Raw genomic sequence first — 8591 nt, forward strand, 5'->3', positions numbered from 1 at the left:
AAATCTTACAATTAGTCAAATGCATTGGATTGTCACACATTCTGACCCTAGAAACATTAACAAAGCTGTTAACTGCCTCGAATCAATGTTTTCTCGGTTTCAGCTTGTTTTGAGATAAAACGGGTTTAAGTGTTGCCTAAACACTCAAAATTCATCTCGATCTCTTACATTTAGTCCAATCCATTGGATTGTCACACATTCTGACCCTAGAAACAGTAACAAAGCTATTAACTGCTTAGAATCAATGTTTTCTCGGTTTATGCCTGTTTTTGGGATAAAACGGGTTTAAGTGTTGTCTAAACACTCCAAATTCAACCCAAACTCTTATAATTAGTCAAATGCATTGGAATGTCACACATTCTGACCCTAGAAACGGTAACAATACTGTTTAATTCTTAGGATCAATGTTTTTTCGGCTTAAGCATGTTTTGGGATAAAACGAGTTGAAGTGGTGTCTAAACACTCAAAATTCAAACCGAACTCTTATAATTAGTCAAATGCATTGGATTGATACATATTTTGACCCTAGAAAGAGTAACATAGCTGTTTACTGCTTCAAATCAATGTTTTCTCTCGGTTTTAGCCTGTTTTCATGGTTAAAAGCCTGTTTTGGGATAAAACGGGTTTAACTGTTGTCTAAACACTCCAAATTCATCCCGAACTCTTATAGTTAGTCAAATGCATTTGATTGTCACACATTCTGACCCTAGAAACAGTAACAAAGCTGTTAACTGCCTCGAATCAATGTTTTCTCTCGGTTTTAGCCTGTTTTCTCTGTTTAAGGCTGTTTTGGGATAAAACGGGTTTAAGTGTTGTCTAAACACTCTAAATTCAACATGATCTCTTACAATTAGTCAAATGCATTGGATTGTTACATATTTTGACCCAAGAAAGAGTAACATAGTTTTTTACTGCTTCGAATCAATGTTTTTTCTCGGTTTAAGCTTGTTTTCTTAGTTTAAGCCTCTTTTGGGATAAAACGGGTTAAGTGTTGTCTAAACACTCCAAATTCATCCCAAACTCTTACAATTAGTCAGATGCATTGGATTGTCACACATTCTGACCCTAGAAACAGTAACAAAGCGGTTAACTGCCTCGAATCAATGTTTTCTTGGTTTAAGCCTGTTTTGGGATAAAACGGGTTTAACTGTTGTCTAAACACTCCAAATTCATCCCGATCTCTTACATTTAGTCAAATGCATTTGATTGTCACACATTCTGACCCTAGAAACAGTAACAAAGCTATTAACTGCTTAGAATCAATGTTTTCCCTCGGTTTTAGCCTGTTTTCTCTGTTTAAGGCTGTTTTAGGAGAAAACGGGTTTAAGTGTTGTCTAAACACTCTACATTAAACCTGATCTTTTACAATCAGTCAAATGCATTGGATTGTTACATATTTTGACCCAAGAAAGTGTAACATAGTTTTTTACTGCTTCGAATCAATGTTTTCTCTCGGTTTAAACTTGTTTTATTAGTTTAAGCCTCTTTTGGGATAAAACGGGTTAAGTGTTGTCTAAACACTCCAAATTCATCCCAAACTCTTACAATTAGTCAAATACATTGGATTGTCACACATATTACCCTAGAAATAGTAACAAAGCTGTTAACTGCCTCGAATCAATGTTTTCTCTCGGTTTTAGCATGTTTTCTCTGTTTAAGCCTATTTTGGGATAAAACGGGTTTAAGTATTGTCTAAACACTCTAAATTCATCCCGATCTCTTACAATTAGTCAAATGCATTGGATTGTTACATATTTTGACCCAAGAAAGAGTAACATAGTTTTTTACTGCTTCGAATCAATGTTTTCTCTCGGTTTAAGCTTGTTTTCTTAGTTTAAGCCTCTTTTGGGATAAAACGGGTTTGAGTGTTGTCTAAACACTCCAAATTCATCCCAAACTCTTACAATTAGTCAAATGCATTGGATTGTCACACATTCTGAACCTAGAAACAGTAACAAAGCGGTTAACTGCCTCGAATCAATATTTTCTCGGTTTTAGCCTGTTTTGAGATAAAACGGGTTTAAGTGTTGTCTAAACACTCCAAATTCATCTCGATCTATTAAATTTAGTCCAATGCATTGGATTGTCACACATTCTAACCCTAGAAACAGTAACAAAGCTATTAACTGCTTAGAATCAATGTTTTCTCGGTTTATGCCTGTTTTGGGGATAAAACGGGTTTAAGTGTTGTCTAAACACTCCAAATTCAACCCAAACACATAAAATTAGTCAAATGCATTGGAATGTAACACATTCTGACCCTAGAAATGGTAACAACGCTGTTTACTGCTTAGGATCAATGTTTTCTCAGTTTAAGCATGTTTTGGGATAAAACAGGTTGAAGTGGTGTCTAAACACTCAAAATTCAACCCGAACTCTTAATTCAACTTTATCTCTTACAATTAATAAAATTCATTGGAATGTTACATATTTTGACCCCAAGAAAGAGTAACATAGTTTTTTACTGCTTCAAATCAATGTTTTCTCTCGGTCTAAGCCTGTTTTCTTAATTTAAGCCTCTTTTGGATAAAAGGTGTTTAAGTGTTGTCTAAACACTCCAAATTCATCCCAAACTCTTACAATTAGTCAAATGCATTGGATTGTCACACATTCTGGCCCTAGAAAGAGTAACAAAGCGGTTAACTGCCTCGAATCAATGTTTTCTCGGTTTTAGCCTGTTTTGAGATAAAACGGGTTTAAGTGTTGCCTAAACACTCCAAATTCATCTCGATCTCTTACATTTATTCCAATGCATTGGACTGTCACACATTCTGACCCTAGAAACAGTAACAAAACTATAATCTGCTTAGAATCAATGTTTTCTCGGTTTATGCCTGTTTTTGGGATAAAACGGGTTTAAGTACTGTCTAAACACTCCGAATTCAACCCAAACTCTTACAATTAGTCAAATGCATTGGAATATCACACATTCTGACCCTATAACGGTAACAACGCTGTTTACTGCTTAGGATCAGTGTTTTCTCGGGTTAAGCATGTTTTGGGATAAAACGGGTTGAAGTGGTGTCTAAACACTCAAAATTCAACCCGAACTCTTATAATTACTCAAATGCATTGGATTGTGACATATTTTGACCCTAGAAAGAGTAACATAGCTGTTTACTGCTTCAAATCAATGTTTTCTCTCGGTTTTAGCCTGTTTTCTTGGTTTAACCCTGTTTTGGGATAAAACGGGTTTAAGTGTTGTCTAAACACTCCAAATTCATCCCGAACTCTTACAGTTAGTCAAATGCATTTGATTGTCACACATTCTGACCCTAGAAACAGTAACAAAGCTGTTAACTGCCTCGAATCAATGTTTTCTCTCGGTTTTAGCCTGTTTTCTCTGTTTAAGCCTGTTTTGGGATAAAACGGTTTAAGTGTTGTCTAAACACTCTAAATTCAACCCGATCTCTTACAATTAGTCGAATGCATTGGATTGTTACAAATTTTGACCCAAGAAAGAGTAACATAGTTTTTTACTGCTTCGAATCAATGTTTTCTCTCGGTTTAAGCTTGTTTTCTTAGTTTAAGCCTCTTTTGGGATAAAACGGGTTAAGTGCTGTCTAAACACTCCAAATTCATCCCAAAATCTTACAATTAGTCAAATGCATTGGATTGTTACATATTTTTACCCTATAAAGAGTAACATAGCTGTTTACTGCTTCAAATCAATGTTTTCTATCGGTTTTAGCCTGTTTTCTTGGTTTAAGCCTGTTTTGGGATAAAACGGATTTAAGTGTTGTCTAAACACTCCAAATTCATCCCGAACTCTTACAGTTCGTCAAATTCATTTGATTGTCACACATTCTGACCCTAGAAACAGTAAAAAAGCTGTTTACTGCCTCAAATCAATGTTTTCTCTTGGTTTTAGCCTGTTTTCTCTGTTTAAGCCTGTTTTGGGATAAAACGGGTTAAGTGTTGTCTAAACAATCCAAATTCATCCCAAACTCTTACAATTAGTCAAATGCATTGGATTGTCACACATTCTGACCCTAGAAACATTAACAAAGCGGTTAACTGCCTCGAATCAATGTTTTCTTGGTTTTAGCCTGTTTTGAGATAAAACGGGTTTAAGTGTTGTCTAAACACTCCAAATTCATCTCGATCTCTTACATTTAGTCCAATGCATTGGATTGTCACAAATTCTGACCCTAGAAACAGTAACAAAGCTATTAACTGCTTAGAATCAATATTTTCTCGGTTTATGCCTGTTTTTGGGATAAAACGGGTTTAAGTGTTGTCTAAACACTCCAAATTCAACCCAAACTCTTACAATTAGTCAAATGCATTGGAATGTCACACATTCTGACCCTAGAAACGGTAACAACGCTGTTTACTGCTTAGGATCAATGTTTTCTCGGTTTAAGCATTTTTTAGGATAAAACGGGTTGAAGTGGTGTCTAAACACTCAAAATTCAACCCGAACTCTTATAATTACTCAAATGCATTGGATTGTTACATATTTTTACCCTAGAAAGAGTAACATAGCTGTTTACTGCTCAAATCAATGTTTTCTCTCGGTTTTAGCCTGTTTACTTGGTTTAAGCCTGTTTTGGGATAAAACGGGTTTAAGTGTTGTCTAAACACTCCAAATTCATCCCGAACTCTTACAGTTAGTCAAATGCATTTGATTGTCACACATTCTGACCCTAGAAACAGTAACAAAGCTGTTAACTGCCTCGAATCAATGTTTTCTCTCGGTTTTAGCCTGTTTTCTCTGTTTAAGCCTGTTTTGGGATAAAACGGTTTAAGTGTTGTCTAAACACTCTAAATTCAACTTTATCTCTTACAATTAGTAAAATTCATTGGAATGTTACATATTTTGACCCCAAGAAAGAGTAACATAGTTTTTTACTGCTTCAAATCAATGTTTTCTCTCGGTCTAAGCCTGTTTTCTTAGTTTAAGCCTCTTTTGGATAAAAGGTGTTTAAGTGTGGTCTAAACACTCCAAATTCATCCCAAACTCTTACAATTAGTCAAATGCATTGGATTGTCACACATTCTGGCCCTAGAAACAGTAACAAAGCGGTTAACTGCCTCGAATCAATGTTTTCTCGGTTTTAGCCTGTTTTGAGATAAAACGGGTTTAAGTGTTGCCTAAACACTCCAAATTCATCTCGATCTCTTACATTTATTCCAATGCATTGGACTGTCACACATTCTGACCCTAGAAACAGTAACAAAACTATAATCTGCTTAGAATCAATGTTTTCTCGGTTTATGCCTGTTTTTGGGATAAAACGGGTTTAAGTACTGTCTAAACACTCCGAATTCAACCCAAACTCTAACAATTAGTCAAATGCATTGGAATATCACACATTCTGACCCTATAACGGTAACAACGCTGTTTACTGCTTAGGATCAGTGTTTTCTCGGGTTAAGCATGTTTTGGGATAAAACGGTTTGAAGTGGTGTCTAAACACTCAAAATTCAACCCGAACTCTTATAATTACTCAAATGCATTGGATTGTGACATATTTTGACCCTAGAAAGAGTAACATAGCTGTTTACTGCTTCAAATCAATGTTTTCTCTCGGTTTTAGCCTGTTTTCTTGGTTTAAGCCAGTTTTGGGATAAAACGGGTTTAAGTGTTGTCTAAACACTCCAAATTCATCCCGAACTCTTACAGTTAGTCAAATGAATTTGACTGCTACACATTCTGACCCTAGAAACAGTAAGAAAGCTGTTAACTGCCTCGAATCAATGTTTTCTCTCGGTTTTAGCCTGTTTTCTCTGTTTAAGCCTGTTTTGGGATAAAACGGGTTTAAGTGTTGTCTAAACACTCTAAATTCAACCCGATCTCTTACAATTAGTCAAATGCATTGGATTGTTACATAAGTGTTTGACCCAAGAAAGATTAACATAGTTTTTTACTGCTTAGGATCAATGTTTTCTCTCGGTTTAAGCCTGTTTTCTTAGTTTAAGCCTCTTTTGGATAAAACGTGTTTAACTGTTGTCTAAACACTCCAAATTCATCCCGAACTCTTACAATTAGTCAAATGCATTGGATTGTCACACATTCTGGCCCTAGAAACAGTAAGAAAGCGGTTAACTGCCTCGAATCAATGTTTTCTCGGTTTTAGCCTGTTTTGAGATAAAACGGGTTTAATTGTTGTCTAAACACTCCAAATTCATCTCGATCTCTTACATTTAGTCCAATGCATTGGACTGTCACACATTCTGACCCTAGAAACAGTAACAAAACTATTAACTGCTTAGAATCAATGTTTTCTCGGTTTATGCCTGTTTTTGGGATAAAACGGGTTTAAGTATTGTCTAATGAAACTGACTTTCTTTGTGGTGTATGAATGAATGATGTATGGAATGATGATGTATGGAATGAATAGAAGTCAGGGTGTTTCAATTCCCCTTATGCAGTTGCAGTATAAGAGGTGTCAATCCTATCTGAGTGATTGTGAACAATTAAGATGTGCATATGAGTCTAAGTCAAGCCAATTGTAAAGATTGTTTGTCACTAACAATCCTAAAATGAGATATGAAATGCAGAAAGTAAAAACAACTAGAACAGGATACTAAATGCAAATAGAACAAACAACTTAAAGCTATAATGAAACTAGAACAAAGATAGAAACTATGCTAATGAACTAATGCAAGACAAGTAATGAACAGGAAACTACGTGAATGCAATGGAAATGAAACAGGAATGAAACAAGACAATCACAAATCAAAAACACAAGTTCTGGGGATGAACTCGAGCAGCACTCGACTGAGTGTAGGTCGAGTACGTGGTCGAGCTAGACTTAAACGTGAAAACAGAGCAACACAAGAAAAACAGAGCAATGCTAAAACTAATCAAACAACAAGCAAGCAATGATATTTAGACTAGGATTTCAATAAACAAAGAAGGCCTTGAGGAGGGATTCATGGGTTGAGCTAATCATTGTGGTTATCTAACTTGGTCAACAAATCTCAAGCAAACATTGAGCTGATCTCTAGACATACTATTCTAAGACATGTTTAATCCACTCTCATGGCAAGAAACAATCAAACCTATGCAATTCTAGACTTGTTCTCACAAAGTAAAGAATCTACACAAGCAGGCATTAAGCAATACATCTCAAACCAAACAAGACTCCTAATCTCTTAGCAAGCCTAATGGTAAGCGCTAGATCTAGCCTTATCTATGCTCCTTAGACATTGGTGTGATGCTAAGATGCTTGAAATCAAACCCTACCTTCTCAGATATAGGATCAGCATTAAGATCATCTAGCCTAGAAGAGATCTACAACAATCAAGCTTGACCAAATCAAACAAACCACAAGATCAACCCAGCCTAACCCATCCTCAAGGTCCTAAGCAAACTACTCACAAGAACACATGGTGAAATATGTCAAAAACCCAGAAAATAATGAAACTTGCATCATTAGAGAGATGAAACAGAGATCTACAATATTGATGAAGGAATAAAACTCGAAATCTTAATACTTTGAAAGTTATGAAACAAACAAAATATAAGAATCTAGTCTTTCTCTCTCAAACAAGTACAAGATCTAAAAAAAATAAAATAAAAGTGCAAAAGGAATAATATCTAAAAAAGGTAAAAACTAGGTTTTAGACTCTGTAAAAAGCTGGACTCTTTGGTGGCTGCAAGTACAAGGGCCTTATATAGGAGGTGAGGTGGAAGCCCTAAAAATACAAAAAGTCAAAGTGGTCAACGGCTCGGTCAACTCGACCAGTGCTCGGTCGAGTGGCTGGTCGAGCTGTCTTCTCTCGTGCATTCTCCACTCGGTCGAGTCCTCCTCAGCACACGGTCGAGTGGTGCGGTCGAGTTGGACTCCGGACCTTGATTCTACAGCCTTAACTCTTCTTGTTTTCTCCTCAGGACAGCTTCACTTCTCCTCAGCATTGCTTCCATGCTCCTTAAGCTCCAAAATCACCTGTTTATGCATGAAAAGATGCAAATGCAATGCAACTATACTCTAATGCATGATTAGTCCTAAAGCTACACAATAATGGCCTAAATGGATAGCAAAAGATGCAAAAGTTGTGAATAAACTAAGGGAAAACAAGGTAAAATATATGAACATCAACACCCCCAAACTTAGTCTTTGCTTGCCCTCAAGCAAATAATCAAGACAAAAGAAGGTAGGTGAGGTTTGAAAGTGGGATCTCAGCTCCTAAAGGTTTAGAGAACATGAATCAATTCTATGCAATGCTTAAAAGGTTAAAAGGTTTAGAGTAGGGCTTATCAATATGGTTTAGAGACAATGATGGTCTCTTTTTAGAGTAGGGCTTATCAATATCAAGGTTCTCTCATTAAAAATGAATTGAGCTTTAGAAGAATGCTAAAGGTAAGAACACTTAGACACATACAAGAACAAAACCTTGTCTACCCAAAGGTACCCAAAGTGTTTATCCTATCAATCTAAACCTAATTGGTCCTAGTGCTACCCTTTAACTTCTTTTCTTCTTTTTCACCCTTTTCTCTTTTGGTTTTAAAGTCTTAGGAGAGGTTTCTTATTTGATCTTTCTAGTGGAATGGGGGATTCTTACTTATTTGCTATGGTTCTCTTTTCTTCTTATTCTTAAGACATATAAGCATTTTGCTAGACTTCTCTTTCCTTTCTTTC

The sequence above is a fragment of the Camelina sativa genome, chromosome 1, assembly GCF_030686135.1.
Source record: "Camelina sativa cultivar CO46 ecotype springtype chromosome 1, ASM3068613v1".
NCBI classification, from domain to species: Eukaryota; Viridiplantae; Streptophyta; class Magnoliopsida; order Brassicales; family Brassicaceae; genus Camelina; species Camelina sativa.